The 21,147-nt window shown below is 41.4% G+C and overlaps 1 long non-coding RNA gene across 1 annotated transcript in view; it reads right to left on the bottom strand.

The window, feature by feature from the left end:
* Positions 1-9,258, bottom strand: part of LOC133042276 (uncharacterized) — a 129,861-nt gene extending 120,603 nt beyond the window's left edge. Inside the window, exon 1 of the long non-coding RNA XR_009689465.1 lies at positions 9,176-9,258. This is a non-coding gene — a long non-coding RNA (uncharacterized LOC133042276). The remainder of the gene's footprint in view (positions 1-9,175) is intronic.
* Between the last annotated feature and the right edge of the window lie 11,889 nt (positions 9,259-21,147).

The following is a 21,147-nucleotide window of genomic DNA, read 5'->3' as shown; positions in this document are numbered from 1 at the left end:
AAGGATGGGTCACAGTGAAGAGTTCTGACAAAATGTGTTCCACTGGAGGATATGGCAACCCAATCCAGTATTCTTGCCTAGAGAACTCCATGGACAGTATAAAAAGGCAAAAAGATATGATGCCAGAAGATGAGTGTCCCCAGGTCAGAAGGTGTCCAATATGCTACTAAAGAAGAGCGTTGGCCAATTACCAACAGCTCCAGTAAGAATGAAGTGGCTGGGCCAAAGTGGGAATGATGCTCAGTTGTGGATGTGTCTGGTGGTGAAAGTAAAATCTAATGCTGTAAACAACAATGTCATTGCATAGGAACCTGGAATGTTAGACCATTAATCAAGGTAAATTGGACAGGGTCAAGCAGGAGATGGCAAGATTGAACATCAAAATATTAGCAATCAGTGAACAGAAATGGTCAAAATTAATTCAAATGACCATTATATCTACTACCGTGAAGACGAATTCCTTAGAAGAAATGGAGTAGCCCTTATAGTCAACAAAAGAGTCCAGAATGCAGTACTTGGGTGCAATCTCAAAAAACAACACAAAAATCTCTGTTCATCTCCAAGGCAAAACATTCAACATCACAGTTATCTATGTCTATGTCTATGCTAAAGCATTTGATTGTGTGGATCACAGCAAACTGTGGAAAATTCTTAAAGAGATGGGAATACCAGACCACCTTAGCTGCCTCCTGAGAAACCTTTAGGCAGATCAAGAAGCAAAAGTTAGAACCAGACATGGAACAACAGACTGGTTCAAAATTAGGAAAGGAGTATATAAAGGCTGTCTATTGTCACCCTGCTTATTTAACTTATACGCAGAGTACATTATGTGAAATGCTGGGCTGGATGAATCACAAGCTGGAATCAAGATTGCTGGGAGAAATATAAACAACTTCAGATATGTAGATGATACCACTCTCATGTCATAAAGTGCAAAGGAGCTAAAGAGAATCTTGATGAGGTTGAAAGAGGAAAGTAAAAAAGCTGGCTTGAAACGCAACTTGAAAAAAACTAAGATCATGGCATTTGGTCCCATCACTTCATGGTAAATAGTGAGGGAGAAAGTGGAAACAGTGACAGACTTTATTTTCTTGGGCTCCAAAATCACTGTGGACAGTGAACTTCAGCCAGGAAATTAAAAGACACTTGCTCCTTGAAAGGAAAAATATGGCAAACCTATATAGCATATTAAAAAGCAGAGACCTCACTTCCCCAGCAAAGTTCCATATAGCCAAAGCTATGGTTTTTCCAGTAGTCAAGTACAGATGCAAGAGTTGGTCCATAAAAAACGCTGAGTACCAAAGAATTGATGCTTTTGAATTATACTGCTGGAGTTTAGAGTCCCTTGGACTTCAGGGAGATCAAACTAGTCAATCCTCAAGGAAATCAACCCTGAATGTTCACTGGAAGGACTATTGCTAAGACTGAAGCTCCAACAACTTGGCCACTTGATGCAAATAGCCAACTCATTGGAAAAGACTCTAATGCTAATAGAAGGCAAAAGGAGAAGGGGACAGCAGAGGACGAGATGTTTAGATAGCATTACCGAGTCAATGGACACGAATCCAGGAGATAGTGGAAGACAGAGGAGCCTGGTGTGCTACAGTTCATGGGTTTGCAGAGTCAGACATGACCTAGCAACTGAACAACAACAACAAGATATCAATATGTTATGCATTTAAAAATAAATCCACACTCAAATATGTTTGGTAAATAGAGTTAAAGTTAGGCTCTATGGATCTTTTCTGTGGCTTGATAATCTAATGTGCACTCTGATTACCTACAGTGGATATGAAGTTTACCATGATTACCATAATTATTTAACCATGGAAATTCTTTGTTTTAAGCAGACAATATTGCAGAAAGAATTCTTCCACAGAACTTGACTTTGGGAAATTCTGATTTAGAGTAACTCTACGGACTGAGCAGCATTTCTTCTTTTAGAAACATTCATTCAGATCCCACCATGTGCATGGCACTGGTTAGACAATGGAAAAAATAGAAACAAGACAGAGTGTCTACCTTCTAAGGACTTATATAGCCTGGTGGTGTGATCAGACTCACAGAAGACTGGAAGCAAATTAGGTGTTTGATGCATCAGTGCTGATGAGGACTGATGCATTAGTCCTGATAAGGAATAATATGAGAGGCAGCTATAGGGAAAGGAGGGGAGCAGTACAGAAGGAATTTAGAGACCCAAAACATGTTTAAAGAATGTGTATGCTATGCAAGACAAATGTGTTAGATAAACGACATATGACAAATTCAAAAAAGAATCTCACCAAAGCATGAATTTCCTTCAAAGGGAATTCTCTAAAGTGACCATAGGCTGAGTTGGTAAGATGAGAGGAAGAAATGAAATCGTAACTGTGATGTTATGGGATAGTTATAGTCAGTTCTGGTGAACCTCAGCTAAGAGCTCATCAAAGCTCACAGCTGAGCATACCTCCCACGGTTTAAGTACCAAATAGTAAGTCTGAAGACCACCAGGAGGGAACTCTGCTGCCAATTGGGGAGCTAGGCAGAAGGAAGATTGATGGGGAGAGATTATCTTCTCAACTGAAGATGAAAGCATTTTGAACCAGGAATAAGAATATTTGAGGCAGTTTTCTTCTTGTGCTTGTGCTTAGTCACTCAGTCATGTCCGACCTTTGTGACCCCATGGACCGTAGCCTGCCAGGCTCCTCTGTCCATGGGGATTCTCCAGGCATGAATACTGGAGTGGGTTTCCATCCCCTCCTTCAGGAGATCTTCCCAACCCAGGTATCGAACTCCTCCTGCACTGCAGGATGATTCTTTACGGTCTGGGCCACCAGGGAAGCCCCAATTTTCTTCTTAAAATAAACTGTATCTCCAATATGAAAAGTCACTTTTTTTAAAGTCCCCTGTGGAAGGAGCAGAAATTGTAGAAGGCATTCATGGAGAGGTGGCATTTCACTGAGATCCCTGAAGCTCTGAGAATGTTACTCCCGGGCACTTGCTCTGCGTGGGTATGTGCAACAGTGAGTGAGTATTAGTTAGAAGTGCAGAAACCTGTGGCTGAACTTAGCTGAACCAGAAAACTGGGAAGGACTGAACTATAAACATAGCAGAAGAGAAGCCTAACTCTCTCATTAGTGTATCATCAGCTTCAAAAGAAAAGTGCCCAGCCCAGAAAGAGAGAGGCAGACACAGAGAAGACTCTGGACAGGGGCCGAGGGAGTGGGGAGGAGAGTGTGGGGTGAACTGAGAGAGTGGCGTTGATATGTATACACTACTGCATGTAAAGTAGACCGCCAGCAGGAAGCTCCTACACAGTCCAGGGAGCTCAGCTTGGTGTTGTATGATGATCTAGCAGTGTGGGATGGGCGGTTTGGGAGGCTCAAGAGAGAGGGTATATATATATAAATATAGCTGATTCATGTTGTACGGCAGAAATGAATAATATTGAAAAGCAACTACACTCCAATTTAAAATAAATAAATAATAAAATAAAATTAACCAACAAGGACCTACTGCATAGCGCAGGGAACTCTGCTCAGTATTATGTAACTACCTAAGTGGGAAAAGAATGCTGCTGCTGCTAAGTCACTTCAGTCGTGTCCAACTCTGTGTGACCCCATAGACGGCAACCCACCAGGCTCCCTGGTGGGCTTGCCTGGGATTCTCCAGGCAAGAACACTGGAGTGGGTTGCCATTTCCTTCTCCAGCGTATAAAAGTGAAAAGTGAAAGTGAAGTCGCTCAGTCGTGTCCGACTCTTAGCGACCTCATGGACTACCAGGAGCCTATGAGGCTCCTCCGTCCATGGGATTTTCCAGGCAAGAGTACTGGAGTGGGGTGCCATTGCCTTCTCCATGGGAAAAGAATAGATACATGTATATGTATACATGAATACACCTGATTTTGATTGCCGTACACCTGAAAATATACTTCAATAAAAAATAAAAAGCTAAAAATGAAAGTGCCCAGCCTTCACGAATCTCATCATAGACAAGTGGGGGATGACATCAGACACAGAGATTCACAGACACAGAACCACAGGGATGCCAAGGAAGAGGACCCAGACCAGATTTCAGATCAGCGCTCCCAGCTGAGCCAGGCATCCAATGCTAAGTGCTCTCACAGGCCTTAGGAAACAGAACCAGCAGCACCATAGCTATCTTTCACTCAAGGGATCAAGATACATGTACAGCCTTTTGAAAGTGGATCTCAGATTTTAGAGCAAATGCACTTTAGACTGATCCAAGCCAGATTTACCCAAATGATTACAACTGCCAAAGGCTATGGTTTTTTTTTTTTTGCTAGAAGCAAAACAGCTCTGTTCACTCTGGAAGCACTTCAACTTTGTCTTTCTCTCTCCAGTAAATGTTTTATGTGAAAGGCTCAGGGCCTTTTTTCTTTAGTTTTCAGCAACAAATTCCATGTTTGGCAAATTAACTGTTGCACATTTTCCAGTCTGTTTCCTTACTAGGGTTTTGCATAATAAATTTATCTTCCCTCCTCTGAACACCCTTGTTCTTATGGTTCTAATCCACAGTCTATACTCCTTTCCCCAATGACTTTTGCAATAAGTGTGTGTAAACCACAAGTTATCCCGCCTTTATATGTGGTCAATCAGATTGTTCTTATCCACTGCTCAAAACCTTCCAGTGGTTTCCCTTCCCAAGCTTGGGAGGAAAAAATTTCCATTTTCAGAGAGACCTTCCCTGGCTACTCTATTTAAATAATTTTGCATCTTATTCATATCCTTTCCACTCAATATGGTGTATATTTGTGTGTTTGTCTCTCTCTGACCAGAACTTATAACTGTTTGGATCACAGAGTCTGTCCATAGTAGCTGCTTAATAAAATTTATTAAATTCATAGAATGCAAGATCTCTAATTCTTTGTTCTCTGTACATCACGCAGACACACTTCCGCTAACCTTCTAAGTCATATGCAAGGCAACATACCTATTCTTTTCATCTACCCCCACATGAGGGCAAGCAACGGAAATTCTGCCCTGGGCCTTATTCAAAATCCCAGCCAAAACGTCGTTGCCTTATATTTGTCTCCACATTCAGATTTTCTCTGCTCAGACATCAGAGAGCCACCTTGCTGGCAGCCCCCTCTCCTAAGGCCGCCTCTTGCCTGCATATGCCTAAGTCATAAATCTTTAGGTACTTGTAGTCACTGGCCCTGGTATAGTGGGTATTGATGTTCAGTATTTGAGCTTGAAAAAGACAAAGCAACAAACCAACTTAAATCACACCACCCTGTCACACTTAACGGACACTCTCAGTGAAGAAAGCCAAAAGATTCCCCCCTACTCATCACCCTGATTCAGAACACTTCTCCTAACCCTTCCTCAGTGTGGACTTGATCTTACCTCTCAGCAGCTAACCCTATTTCTCACCCTACTCTTTTCCTCTTTGCCTCTCCTTCAGAGATGTTACCTTTAGTCACTCCTCACAAGGGAGGAGTCAGTTTTGCTCTGGTTCCACTGCCACTGATCACATGTGACAGACACCATGTGGGGTTTCAGTTTGTCTAGCACCCCTAGGAACACCTCTCTGCCCCAGAGGAAACTCTCCTTAAAAGGCGCAACTAGTAATCTGCTGCTGCTGCTGCTGCTAAGTCACTTCAGTCGTGTCTGACTCTGTGAGGCCTCATAGACGGCAGCCCACCAGGCTCCCCCGTCCCTGGGATTCTCCAGGCAAGAACACTGGAGTGGATTGCCATTTCCTTCTCCAATGCATGATAATGAAAAGTGAAAGTGAAGTCACTCAGTCACTTCCAACTCTTAGCGACCCCATGGACTGCAGCCCACCAGGCTCCTCCGTCCATGGGATTTTCCAGGCAAGAGTACTGGAGTGGGGTGCCACTGCCTTCTCCGAACTAGTAATCTGGGCTCCCATAAACAGCAAATATCTTCAGCCTTCCATGTACATGTAGTCATTCTCAGATGCTCTTAATGTTTTAATATAGCTTTGAACTAGAGAACCCCTCTCAGTATTTCAGGGGTCACAAATTCAAATACCCATGGTTGCTAGGCAGATATCATAAGCATGAGAAGTGACTGGGTATAACACAACAGAGATTGTTGAGACTGGGGCCAGTAGAAAGCACATATCTTGCCTATGGGCTTTCTAATTCAGGCATACTTAACATTGTTCTATTCAGGATTCAGTTCACAGGCTACTAGACTATAAGCCCTGAGGTATGGTTAATGAAAATACCTGAATCAGGTGGGATAAACCAACCACTTGGCCTAAGACGGTATTTCCCAATCTTGGCCACACAGAATCATCCAGAAACTTAAAAAATACTGAACCCTAGCAGGACTCTGTGGAGCTCCTAGGCACAGAAGCTCTTCTGTGTCTTCCATATTCTATTTGCAGGGAATAGACTACAGCCTCCACGACATTCCCTGAGTTCCAAAGGACAGATTCAAACAGTTGCTAATCAGGGAAGGGAGGGGATCCAGAGACAAGGGAGGAGCACCCAAGAAAAAAATAGAGCAGCCTTCGGGCAGCATCCTGGTTCTGCCTCAAAGGAGACACAGGACAGTATCTTTGAGCTCCTCTATAGAACTAAACCCCCAACCAAAAGACGATGTATTGGGCCTCCCAGGTAGCACTTGTTATTGTTCAGTCACTCAGTTGTGTCCACCTCTTTGGGATCCCATGGACTGCAGCACACCAGGCTTCCCTGTCCTTCACTGCCACATGGACTTTGCTCAAACTCATGTCCATTGAGTCAGCAACACCATCCAACCATCTCATACTAGTCGTAAAGAATCCGCCTGCCAATGCAGGAGGCACAACAGACATGGTTCGATCCCTGGGTCAGGAAGATCCCCTGGAGGAGGAAATGGCCACCCACTCCAGTATTCTTGCTTGGAAAATTCCATGAACAGAGGAGCCTGGTGGGCTACAGTCCACAGGGTTGCAAAGAGTCAGACACGACTAAGCGACTGAGCTCAGACACAAAGAAAGATGTTCAGTTCAGTTCAGTCGCTCAGTCGTGTCTGACTCTTTGCAACCCCATGGACTGCATCACCCTAGGCTTCCCTGTCCATCACCAACTTCAGGAGCTTACTCAAACTCATGTCCATCGAGTCGGTGATGCCATCCAACCATCTCATCCTCTGTTACCCACTTCTCCTCCCACCTTCAATCTTTCCCAGCATCAGGGGATTTTCCAGTGAGTCAGTTCTTTGCATCAGGTGGCCAAAGTATTGGAGTTTCAGCTTCAACATCAGTCTTTCCAATGAATATTCAGGACTGATTTCCTTTAGGATTGACTGGTTTGATCTCCTTGCAGTCCAAGGGACTCTCAAGAGTCTTCTCCAACACCAAGGTTCAAAAACATCAATTCTTCGGTGCTCAGCTTTCTTTATAATCCACCTATCACATCCATACATGACCACTGGAAAAACCATAGCCTTGACTAGATGGACTTTTGTCAGCAATGTAACGTCTCTGCTTTTTTAATATTCTGCCTAGGTTGGTCATAGTGTTTCTTCCAAGAAGAAAGCATCTTTTAATTTCATGGCTGCAGTCACCATCTGCAGTGATTTAGGAGCCCGAGAAAATAAAGTCTCTCACTGTTTCCCCATCTATTTGCCATGAGGTGATGGGGCCAGATGCTATGATCTTCGTTTTTTGAATGTTTAGTTTTAAGCCAGCTTTTTCACTCTCCCCTTTCACTTTCCTCAAGAGATGGCAAAAAACTTCAGTAGTCCTGGCTTGAAAACCCCATGAACAATATGAAAAGGAAGATGTTAGCATCCTTCATCCCAGAGACAGTCACAGTTTGATAACCTCAAGAAGCTCATCAAGAGACTACCTGAAGCCAGATTACAAGACTTCAGACCCAGCACACATCCTGATCCCCAGCACCTCTGCCCTTGAACCATTGCTAGAACACTCCTCACCAAACGTCCCCAGGATGGGACACGTGTACTTGGGCCAACCCCCAACCCCCACCCGGACCCCCACAATGAAAAGGAAAAAAAGAGGAATGAGTTTTTCTCTTGCTCTTTCCTGAGAACAAAGATAAACCAACAGTGAGCAGGACTGAACATTCCTGTTTTTTTTTTTTGTCTTTACTTTAACTGCCCCTAACTTTGCATGTCTATAACTAAGTTTGCTTTTCTGCCCCCTAACTCTGCAGGAGTGACAGTTCACATTTTCTCCTTTGACTCTATGCTAAATACATTCTCCTATCTGGTGTTTATCCTTAGAACATCCTTCCCTTTGCAGTTACATATCAGAAAGCAGGTCGCAGGGCCACCAAACTGCCAGACTCAATTACTGGGTTACTGACGCCAGATTATGACTGTCTTTGAAATAATGCAAGAGGAAGAAATCAAGATCCTATCACCTTTGCTCCACCATCAACTTCTGACTGTGAGCCCTTGCCTTATTTAAGCCCCTGGACTCCTCATGGAGAGGAGGCACAGTTCTTGAGGCATGAGCCTACTGCTTTCCCGTCTCCACTGGCTGAGAAGAAAAGCCACCTTTCTGTTTCCTCCAAACTCTCTGTATTTTTCATTCAGCTTCAGTGGGCAGAGAAGGCCAAGATTTTGGCCAGCAACACCCCTTTGCCTGGCAAAGCAATAAAGCTATTCTTTTCTACTTCACCCCAAATCCTGTCTCTGAGATTTGATTCAGCACCAGCATACAGAGAACAAGCTTTCAGCATCAATACTGAGGCTGTGATTCTGATATAATTTCCCAGGTGGGCCTGAATGATTCATGTACAACCAAGTAAATACCACTCCTTTCAAGGGTTCTTTTAATGAAACTTACTAGGCTGCTGGTAGCAGAAGTGAAGTCTGTATATACAAGCCTTGCTCCCAAAGTAGTCAACATTTTTAAAAATAAAAAATAGCATAAATTTGGAAGAAAAGCCAGTTGATTTATAAAAGAAACATAAACAGCAAATACTTAGGGAACAAAAGATTTCACAGGAATACAGCACATTAAATTCTTAATATAAACAGTCAACTTCTAACCAAAAGTTTTCCCAATGGTACCTTAGCAGAACAAAACGCTTCAAGCACATAATGTACCCTCCTCATAGCATGTCCAAGAGAGCTGGTATTATTTTAGGAAGAACAACTCATTTCCAAGGGTCTATGCAACGTTTCTGGAATATCAACATTAAAAGGAACCATGTTTTCTTTAGAAGACTCATGGGCATACATACCAGAAGTTCATTTCAATCCAAGCCCAAGGATTTAGCCACAGATGTTGTAAGCATCAACCCCCTCACTGCCTTGTGGTGAAAATGATGAAACTGAAATTATTCAGTAGCCGAAGGATAAGGAAATTGTTCTCCTTTAGTGGAGTCATGAGATGGGAGACAGGATGAAGTCAGTTTTTATGGGTTCACTTTTTTTTTAATCTATGAACTTCATTCTATGCAAAATAAAAAGCATGACTTGTATCAATGCCTTCCATAAATACTCAAGACTTCACATTCTTGGAAGTTGCTATATTGGGATTCCTGGAACCCTTAACTATGGATACTGCAGTGCCTTTTTAATCAAGTTAACCACAACCAGAAACAGAGAGCTCAGTAAGCACACAGCTCTTCTTGAATGATGCCCTGAAAATAAACTGGTATCATTCATTATAAAGATGGGAATCACAATTTTGCCTGTATCCACGAAGTGCAAGGACCCTTAAAGGTCTTGTTTAGACTAACATAAAACAAAATGTCCTAAAATGTGATACCTGAAATGTTCTCAAAATAAGGAATGAATGGGCAAATAAGTTTAGGAAAGGTGTGTAACAGTCCTCCTCCTTGTAGATTCCCAATGCTCATCAGAACAATAAGGACTCTTAAAAATAGGTTTCCTAAACAAAATCCCAGAACTCCTTTTTGATTGGATTAAGCATTATTTTGCATGGGATTAGTTTTGGAGGGAGTATACTTCTAGAAACATTTGTGTTTCATGCAGAACATTAGGCTCAACATCAAGAAACCAAGAATATAGTCCCATACTTGACATGAGCAGTTGTACAACCTTGACCAAACCATTGATGAGCAGTTGTGTGACCTTGATCAAACCACTGAAGTTCTGTTTTCATTTTGCAAAACCATGAGAGAAAGAATGTTGGCTCAAAATTCTAGCCTGGACCTTGGAAATAGATTCCAATAATACATCTACCATTCAATGTTATTTCAGATCCACAATCCCTCATCCATAACTTAAAAATATAGAAAGGCTCTGAAATCCAAAATTTTGTAACTGACTTAGTACCTAAACCTGGCCTAAGCTAATATAAGCCTGTTTATACATGTTTTCCCAGTTAGCATGACTGCCCATCCATTCAGCTGCAGAATTATCCAGTTGATTACAGTGTGCTCAGACTCTGTAGCTGTTAAGTATAATAAACTTTTGTCTCATATCACATTTGTAAAATCTGGAAAAATTCTGAATTCCAAAACCTATCTGTCCCTCAGGGTTTCAGATAAGAGTCCGTGCATCTATATGAACACTTTCATCACACTTATCATATACCAGGCATTATTCTAAGCGCTTTAAACATATGAACTCATCATTCCTCATAATAACCCTGTGAGGCAGAAACTAATGTTATTTCTCTTTTCAGATGTGAAAATATGAAAACAATAAATAACTTGCTCAGAGCAACATAGATAATATGTGAAGGAGCCAAGACTCAAATCCAGGCATTTTTCCCCACAGTCCAGCCTTCTGACCACAATGCTAGTCTATAAGAATTTATGAGTCTCATTTAAGCAGCCTTTGATTTCCTCATCTGTAAAATGGTATTAATAACAACTACCTTTCGGGGAAAACTTATGGCCAACTCTCAATGGCTTTTGCAAAAGAGACTCCATTTTCAATAATCAGGAACTTTCATATGATATTTTATTACCCATATCAAGGTCTGCAAGGGGCAATGCAGCTAACAGAAAAGAAGGGGCTGCTTGCTCATTTTAATCTAAAGCATTCCCACTCTCTTGTGCAATTTAGACACCTATATAAAAATTTTTTTTTAAAAATTGTGCTATGCCCAGGGGCACATTACAGATTACCTAAAAGTACATTGCAATGTGTCATTTGAAATTTAAATGAAACACTATAATCTCCAATCAAAGCAGTTTAATATCAGGAACTGTGAAGTTTGGGAACTGATGGATAACGAAGGCCTTGAGGGCCCCTTTTCCCAGCAGCTGTTCTAGTAGGCACCCCATGATAAACACCTAAAAATCAGGCCCACAAACCACCTGCCCAAAGTGGGGGAACAGCTGGACAAGTCACTAGGGAAGTGGAAAGGCAATAAACTAAATAAGCTTGATTTATTTTTATCCCTCCCCAGGGCTCGGTATATTTTAAGGTTCAAGTATATTTTGCCTTCCAGGTGCATTTGGCTTCCATCTTTGAGTCTAACCTTTGAATCCACTCCAGCCTTTCCTTCTTCCTTATTTCCACGCTACCTTAACTTTCAGTCTGTTTAGCATTACCCTCCTGACCTTAGGCTGATTGTCTTCATTAAGCCCAAGGATTTCCTCTTCCTGAACCAATGTCAGGTTACAGAGCAAGAATAATAAAAGACTGATTGGGACTGTAGTATCATAGCCAGGGCCCCAGTGTCAATCTTTTGAAAACAACCTGACTTCAGATACCCCATCCCACTGGGAGATTCAATCATAGCAGCATTGCTATCTACCAACTGGGGAGAACTGGTATATGAACCAAGAGTGTTTTCTCCAGGAATCTTGTTTCTTATTCAAAGAGTTGGGCAGAGGGAATTAAGGAAAAAAATGGCACGTTAAATCAAAATATGTTATTTAAAAAAAAGTAGCAAATCTACTGTGCCTAATCCTACAAGTTCATTTAACGTGTTTGGAAGAAATTCATAGTAAATGAACGTACTAGCACTTTGAACAAGCACTGACTTTAAAAACTAATGCACAGCACATAAGTTAGGAATGTTTCTTAATAGGTCCAGCAACCTTCACCCTAAAAGGTATATAAGATGCACACTTACATGGCATAAGGAAATAATTGTAATTAGAATCACATGTCATTAGAAGTAAAATTTTATCTATATTTTAAATATAAAACTCAGAATGATTCAACATCTGTGCCTTCCTGAAGGCAATGAAAGTCTAGGCAGTATTTTAAATGATGTACCCTTGGACTTTATGAATAATATTCTCAACTATCCGGTCAGTAAAACTCCTCAGAACCCTCTTGGGAAATGGGTAAACAATACAGAGTAGTTTCTACTCCAAAATTAAATCCTATCCCTAGAACCATAACTCTTTCCTTCTCCCACTTGCCCTAACCAAACAGCCATGGGAAGGCAGGTGATGGGCTTGGTGAGAGGAGAGAGGAATGACTGGAGGCACTTCTAATGAATACACCAGTAAATTAAATATGGTCAGCTTTGCCCAGGAATACTTTCTACACAAATCTTTTCTTCCTTCTTTAACTCATTCCAACAAATCAGGCCAGCTACCACCTCTCACCTTTTGCTGCCCATTTCAGTATCATTCCAGTCCTTATACCACATATATATAACAGATTAAAAATATAACTGATTTTTTTCTCTGCCACCAAATAAGTATATATTTGGACTCAGCTATGACTAACTCTGCCCATCCTGTATAGTAACTGGAATAAGTCACACCTTCCAAGCAATACGGCCCCAGACCATATGAACTAGCCACTAATGGTGCCGACTTTTATCTGTGGAATTCTGCAAATACATCTGTCGGTCTGCTTTGTTTAGCCTCTGTCTTAGTTCAAGTTGCCATAACAGAATACTATAACGTGTGTGACTTTAGCCAACAAATATTTATTTCTCACAGTTCTGGAGGCTGGGGGAAGGCTCTGAAGATCCATCGCCAAACCTCTCTCCAAACTTCGTTGTTCACAAACTGGGAGTTTCTTCTGCTCTCAGGTGGGCATTCCAGAACTTGTTGGGGAAACTGCTTTTCAATCTCCAAACTGATAAATAGATGAAGCAATAATAGAAAGTTAGAGCTCAGTCTCAAACGAAGAATTCAAGTACATGGTCATCACACTCAGTTATCACGTCTGAATGGACTAAGATAATGGTGTTTTGAACTGACTCATATGAGCTTGGAGAAGGAAATGGCAACCCTCTCCAGTATTCTTGCCTGGAGAACCCCATGGACAGAGGAGCCTGGTGGGCTGCTATCCATGGGGTCGCACAGAGTCAGACATGACTGGAGCAACTTAGCATGCATGCATGCAGTAGAGAAGGAAATGGCAACCCACTCCAGTATTCTTGCCTGGAGAATCCCAGGGACACAGGAGCCTGGTGGGCTGCAGTCTATGGGGTCGCACAGAGTCAGACATGACTGAAGTGATTTAGCAACAGCAGCATACGAGCTTAATGGTTAAATTTTTTAGAAACTTGTAAGATGGTTGTTAAATACAGCCATTATTTTTAAATTACATAAATTATGTCAAAAACCAAGATAATGCTCAAAACTCACCACTTTTTAATTATTTTTATAATATTATTGTCTATGCTCTTGAAGTTATTACTACATCTCTGGGGTGAACATATACAGATAGTGGGTTAAGAAAGCATCCAGGCCCTAAAAGGGTATATCTGCCAAGGCCTTCTACAGTTGTGGACAAAAAAGAACGGCAAGAATAAAATCTCCCAGAGAGTGGATCTAACGTTAACAGAAAATAGACAAGTTGGAATATGAGCCCTATTCTCAGAGTTAATCAGGAACGTTCCCCACTACCAAACCAGGAGCCCTTTGTCATGTCTGCCCCAGGGGATTTCAAAACTGCTTTGAAAGAGTGACTAGTGCATTTCTCTCCTTCTTCCCCTCCATGAACGGAAGTGCTGAAATCAGTGTTCCTGTTCTACCCGTAGGTTAACTGGATGAGTTAGGTGGTAGAGGGAGCAGAACAAGAAGTCTTTTTAGTTTGTAGGTCTCTGAATCTAGAGAAACTACATTCGAAGCTGACACAGAAGTCACTGAACACCTTCTCCAATGAAGAAACCACCTGACATCATATAGCTAGCCTTTCAAGTAGCTATAGGGAATGAGTTGAGTTTGAGTCAATTCCTTTTAGGATGGAATAAGTACGTTCCATACGGAGTGAAGAGACAAAACAGAGTGTCTTTGGCCCACAGAGGAAAACAGTAGACAGCCATTGCTGTCTACCAAATATTCCCCTTCTTGCAGGCATTTGGTGTGATTGTACTTCTCCAAATCCCTGACGATGGATGTGATCAGAGGATATCCTCTGGCCAGAGAAATGAGAGCATCAGCGGTAGGGGTAAACTTCAAAGCAGTGAACAATTTATGACTTCTATTTTTCCCTTCAGCCACAATGACCAGCAGTGTTCCCAACAATGTCTATTTCATCAGAATGAATCCTGGATAAAGGATGATGAGAAGCCAACCCAGAAGAACACGTAGCACAAGCAAGAATAAACTTGGTTTTAAGCCACAGAGGTTTGGGCGCCATCAAGCCCCCTCTGACTGGTACAACCACAGTTCCACACTTTCTGGCATGGCATACCCACAAGGAGATGAAGCTGTGCTATGTTTGATTACTGGAACACATGCCAGAGGATTTCCTATCGCAGACCAAACAATGCAACGGAAGACAGGAAAAGTTGCCAAATTCCACAAAATAGTTTAAAGAAATTTCAAAGCAATGAAGCATTGGTATGAGCAAGTTGTGCTTCACTCAGAACTGCCAAGTATCAATTTGTCAAAACTTTACAGTGACTTTGATCAGAAGCTACTAAACTTCTGGCTGGAAGCATGCAATTCAACTGAGGGGAAAAAAAACACAAACAAACAGGAAAATGTCAACATCAAAACTGAAGAAAAAGTTTGAGCAGCTTAGCTAGTATAGAGGATGCAGAACAAAAACTATTAAGATTTTAAAAACATCTTTTATGACTTTAAAAATGATTTAAAGATATAGATGTGAAGATATTTTAAGAACACCGTAATGATAGTTTTATGGTTTCCTTCTTATGTATACAAAAAATTGATATACAACACAAATTCACATTTAAATGTCATTAAGATGCTCTTTTAACAGGTATGATCAAAATTCAAAGTGCTAGGGAGGTACTATATCACAGTTTAATTAGCAGCATTGTCTCTTCCTTCTAGGCTGTACACAAATAGTATGTCTTTTTAAAAAATGGTATCTAGATCTGAAAGAGACACGTGCACCCCAATGTTCATCGCAGCACTGTTTATAATAGCCAGGACATGGAAGCAACCTAGATGCCCATCAGCAGATGAATGGATAAGGAAGCTGTGGTACATATACACTATGGAATATTACTCAGCCGTTAAAAAGAATTCAGTTGAACCAGTTCTAATGAGATGGATGAAACTGGAGCCCATTATACAGAGTGAAGTAAGCCAGAAAGATAAAGAACATTACAGCATACTAACACATATATATGGAATTTAGAAAGATGGTAATGATAACCCTATATGCAAAACAGAAAAAGAGACACAGATGTACAGAACAGACTTTTGAACTCTGTGGGAGAAGGTGAGGGTGAGATGTTTCAAAAGAACAGCATGTATATTATCTATGGTGAAACAGGTCACCAGCCCAGGTGGGATGCATGAGACAAGTGCTCGGGCCTGGTACACTGGGAAGACCCAGAGGGATGGGGTGGAGAGGGAGGTGGGAGTGGGGATCGGGATGGGGAATACGTGTAAAAAAAAGAAGAAAAAAAAATAAAAATAAAAAATGGTATCTTAAATGAACTTATTTACAAAGCAGAAATAGACTCCAAGACATAGAAAACAAATTTATGGTTTGCTCTTGTTTTTATTTCCTAAATAGTGTCTGACACTTTGTGACCCCATGGACGGTGGCCCACCAGGATTTTCTCTGTGCATGAGATTTCCCAGGCAAGAATACTGGAGTGGGTTGCCATTTCCTTCTCCAGGGGATCTTCCCAACTCAGGGATCGAACCCACATCTCCTGCAATGGCAGGAGGATTCTTTACCACTGAGCTGCCAGGGAAGCCCAAACTGATGGCTACCAATGGGGAAATTGGATGCGGGGGGGGGGGGGGGGGGGGGGGAATAAACTTGGAATTTGGGATTAACAGATACACACTACTATTAATATACATGAAATACATAAACAACAAATGCTATACAATATAGCATTGTATTCAATTTCTTGGAATAGACTATAATGGAAAAGAATCTGAAAAAGAACAGACATATCCACGAATAACTGAATCACTTTGCTGTATATGTGAAACATGTTAAATCATAGATCAACTACATTTCAATTTTTTAAAGGCATCATTTAAAAAAATCAATGGTATCCTGTAAACAATAAAATGAAGCATTGGAAAAGTAATAGTAATCATAGGATATGCTGAAGGATAAATTATCACATGTATACTCAAACGTAGAAGGCAATGGCACCCCGCTCCAGTACTCTTGCCTGGAGAATCCCATGGACAGAGGGGCCTGGTAGGCTGCAGTCCACGGGGTCACAAAGAGTCGGACATGACTGAGCGACTTCACTTTCCCTTTTCACTTTCATGCATTGGAGAAGGAAATGGCAGCCCACTCCAGTGTTCTTGCCGGGAGAATCCCAGGGACGGGGGAGCCTGGTGGGCTGCCGTCTATGGGGTCACACAGAGTCAGACACGACTGAAGTGACTTAGCAGCAGCAGCAGCAGACTCAAAAAGGAATTCCAAAACAGAGGAGATGTACGTACATGTACAGCTGATTCACTTTGCTATACAGTAGAAACTAGCAACATTGTAAAGCAACTATACTCCAATAAAATTAATTTTAAAAAAGTCACTTACTATAAGATGGGCAAACAAAATCATAATACACATATCAGTATGTAATATATATGCATAGACATACCTATGTATAATAGAATTCATTTTAGGGATTTTGTAAGAAAAGAATGGAGAGAAATGTTCTTCCATGAAGATATCCTCTTGGAAGTTCCAAAGGAATGACTGGTCTCAATTTTACCAACTAGGAATGGGAATAGTGACTACAATTCTCCCCAGGAAGAAATATTTAAGCATTATGTAATGAAACGCCTTTGAAAGAAAAAGACGTTCTCTAACTCAAATCATCACCACATCATGGGAGGCAAAAGGCCCTTAGAGCCCTTCCAGAGTGTCCTGGCTGAGCTGATATATAGGATCCTAATTCTGGCTTGGGAAGCAGCCCAAGCTTTGGCAATCTTACACATTGTATGTTCAATCTGCTGTGTGCAGTGTGAGCTGTTATCGTCTTTTGTTTTTTAATTGGGATACAGTTGCTTTACAATGTTGTGTTAAGTTGTTATACAACGAAGTGAATCAGTTGTAAGTACACATATACAACCTCCCTCTCGACATCCCTCTCACCCCCTTGCCCCCCGCGTCCTGCCCATCTAGGTCATCACTGAGCACTGAGCTGGGCTCCCTCTGCTACACAGCAGGTCCTGTGAGCTATCTATTTTACACACGGTAGTGTATTTACGTCAAACCTAATCTCTTCATTCGCCCTAGCCTCCCCTTCCCACTGTGTCCACATGTCCACTCTCCACATTTCCATCTCTATTTCTGCCCTGCAAATAGTTTCATCTGTACCATTTTTTCTAGATTCCACATATATGCATTAATATATGATATTTGTTTTGCTCTTCTGACTTACTTCTCTCTGTATGACAGACTCTAGGTCCATCCAAGGATAGAAATTAGTTTTTGAAGACAAATGCTTCAAGTCACACAGCCAGGGTAGAATTTCTCGTCACAACGAGGTTTTCTGATTCCCTTCTTCTCTGAACGTTTGAGTTCCCAAGGCTGTGTCTTGTCTTTTAGCACCTGTGTGCTCTTTTATGTTGGTTTCAAACAAGGATGTCTTTTCTGCAACTCACTAAAAATACCATCAGTACTTGAGGATTAAAATCACGGTTGGGTAGTGATAGTTATAACAGCTAATATTTATGGAATGTTTACTTTGTGAGATTCATTGGGCTATGCTTTACAATTGTTTTCTTTTGCAATTTCCATAAGAGCCCAGTGACTTAGTCACACAGCTATTTAGAGACTAAAATGCAGTCCCACTGCACTAGACTGCTACTCATTTAAGGAATGTTAAATCTTGACATAAAGAAACAAACATTTCAATGCAGACATTAACTAGTATAAAGGCTGTTAATCTTCCTTAACATACACTGCTGTCTGCCAGTCTGGATGCTGGTTACCCGATTCAAATACTTTATCTTTTACAATAACGTGTCTTTTAACTAAGAATTTCATAATGTCAGCAATGAAAACAATACACTTCAAATTAACTCAACCCTCACTACAGATCTAGAACTATATCAAATACCTAATATTTAGGTAGTTGAGTGCACTATGCATAAAATCTATTGCTGATTCATGTCAATGTAGGACAAAACCCACTGAAAAAATAAAGAAAGAAAGAAAGAAAGATAAACAGATTGATATGGAGACTAAGAAAACCCTGGAGAGCTGGGAGATGAGACAAAATCTAAACTTATAGGCACTATGAGTTACACACTTAAAGGGATTGTGTGTGAGTGTGAAAGTTGGTGCACAGACAGGTACAATCCATTATGGTGGTTCAAGTGCAAACTTTTCAATATCCTCCACAGCCTACTCCCAACTCTCTGTGAGGCATTTGTGAAAATCTTAGCTCAGGGAGGTCCATGAGCCATCAGATCACCGAAGTCACTTATTAAGAGACAGATTCCCAGGCACCGTCCAAGAATCTCAGGTGCCTTAACTTGGATTCCCTCATATCAGACCCTGAGACCAGAATCATAAGGAGACTGAGGCAGAGATGGGAAGGGACCAACACTAAACATGTGTGTGAGCAGATCACTGCTTTGGACAAGTGAGGCTGAATCTCTCCGTGGGTCTGGGTTAGAGTCTTGGTTCTCAAACACATGTTCTCACACTCCACCTCCTTTATATTCTAAATTATTGAGGACCTCAAAAACCTCTAAAAAATTGAGGTTTTGTTGAGTTATATCCATTGATAGTTACCATTCAGTTCAGTTCAGTCGCTCAGTCGTGTCCGACTCTTTGCGATCCCACGAAATGCAGCATGCCAGGCCTCCCTGTCCATCACCAACTCCCAGAGTTTACCCTATTAGATGTTAAAACTATTTTTTATTTATTTTTTTTATTGGAGTATAGTTGCTTTATAATATGTTAGTTTCTGCTCTATAGCAGAGTGAATCAGCTTTATGTGTACACATATCCCCTCTTTTGGGGATTTCCTTTCCCTTTAGGGCACCACAGAGCATTACGTAGATTTCCTTGTGTTACACAGTAGGTTCCCATTAGTTATCTAATTCATACATAGTAGTGTATATATGTCAATCCCAATCTCCCAATTCATCCCACTCATTTCCCCCCTTGGTGTCCATAAGCAAAACTATTTTTTAAACAGGAATTCACAAGCATACCTTCCCTTAGCTGTCCTAGAACTGATATTATCGCCTACAGAACACTTCATTGTACCCCCATGAGAAAATCAGAGCGAAAGAGGCAAATACCTTGGTATTAGCTCAAAAATAGGTTGATCTCACAGGCCTCCTAAAAGGATTTGGGAGTTCCTCCATAAAGCCCCTCAACATACTTTGAGAACCACTAGCACAGAACATACCTCGAAGCTGCAGCATTTAAAAGGCTAAGGAACTGGGATGTTTATGTTCCAACTTCCATTTATGATGGTTTCAGGATATACTAACTCTAAGGAATTTCTCACCTGCCTTGCAAGCAGGTTGAAGGTATTCCTCCAGCCAGAGGGAAAGTCCCGGAAGAGAGTTGTGGGTGCGACTAAACAAGACCAAAGAAGAACTAATGCTTTAGAAGCCCAATCTCCTAGACCCTAGCAGAATCATCTCTGACTTCATCCTATTAGTATTCCCTTGCTTTCATTTTTCTAGTCTATACTTTTATATCAGAGCATTCAAGTATTAGAGAACCATCAGTCTCTCAGACTGCAATTGCTCAAAGTTCACACCTTATACAGTGGTTCTCAAATGTATTTTTATGAGGTTCTGATTTCTGCCAATATGCTCTACAAAAAAATCCTAGCACCTGTCATGAATAACTTCAGAATTGGCTGCTTTATTAATTCACTACTAAGACTAAACTCTGTCTCTCCTGCTTCAATATCTAGTTAAGCCATGTCTGTGTCTCTGTTACGATGGGGGACAAATTTAGATGGTATTTAGATGAAAATAATATCTTCCAGATTGGGCCCAAGAAGCAAATGATCCCTCATTGTGAAGAAATATTGTTGTTGGCCTCTACCTTACTACTGTTTGTCCCAGGGAAGGGAATTGAAGGTGTCTTCCAATCTAGTTCACCAAAGTAGTAAAGGAGACAAGATTCAAGTCAAGAATCCTTTGTTCAGAAACAAAAGTGAATAATGATGGCTGAGATGGTAAAAAATCTGCTTGCAATGCAGGAGACCCGGGCTCAGTCCCTAGCTTGGGAAGGGTCCCCTGGAGAGGGGAATGGCAATCCCCTCCAGCATTCTTTCCTGGAGAATCCCAAGGACAGAGGAGCCTGGTGGATTACAGTCCATGGGGGTCGCAAAAGAGTCGAACATGACTGAGTGACTAACACACCTCCAGGTTCAAGATACCACGCGCCAGGCACATAAGCATGGCAGATAGTGCGGAAGGGTGAGGGGCAGGGCTGTGCTGAAGCCTACAGCACCAGCTCATAAGAGTTGACTGTGCATATTTCTTTCCAACTCTGCCATCACCGATGTCTCACTGGCAGCTTGAAACCAGCCACAGAATAAATATTGGGACTACTTATACTATAAAAATTGGCAAACACAAAAATCTCTTTCTAGAGATAGCCAGTTGTCAAACATTTACCTACACACCACAGATATGAAATCCCAGTAAGGTGAGGCTCTGCTGGTGTGAGCAGTTGTCTCCTGCTTGTCCGGGTTACCTTCTCCAAACTCAGGTGCCCTCCCCTCTATCCAGGCAGCCACAGCTAACTCTGAGGTCTTGAGATATTAGAAATGTCTAATTACAAGTCCCTCAGCAATGCCTGCACATTCCTGATATCCTATTTCTACAGTTCAATGCCTCTGGAGAAATCTGTATGTAGGTCAGGAAGCAACAGTTAGAAC

Source organism: Dama dama, chromosome 21, assembly GCF_033118175.1.
Source record: "Dama dama isolate Ldn47 chromosome 21, ASM3311817v1, whole genome shotgun sequence".
In the NCBI taxonomy this organism is placed as follows: domain Eukaryota; kingdom Metazoa; phylum Chordata; class Mammalia; order Artiodactyla; family Cervidae; genus Dama; species Dama dama.
This window is presented reverse-complemented; position numbering and strand designations above follow the sequence as displayed.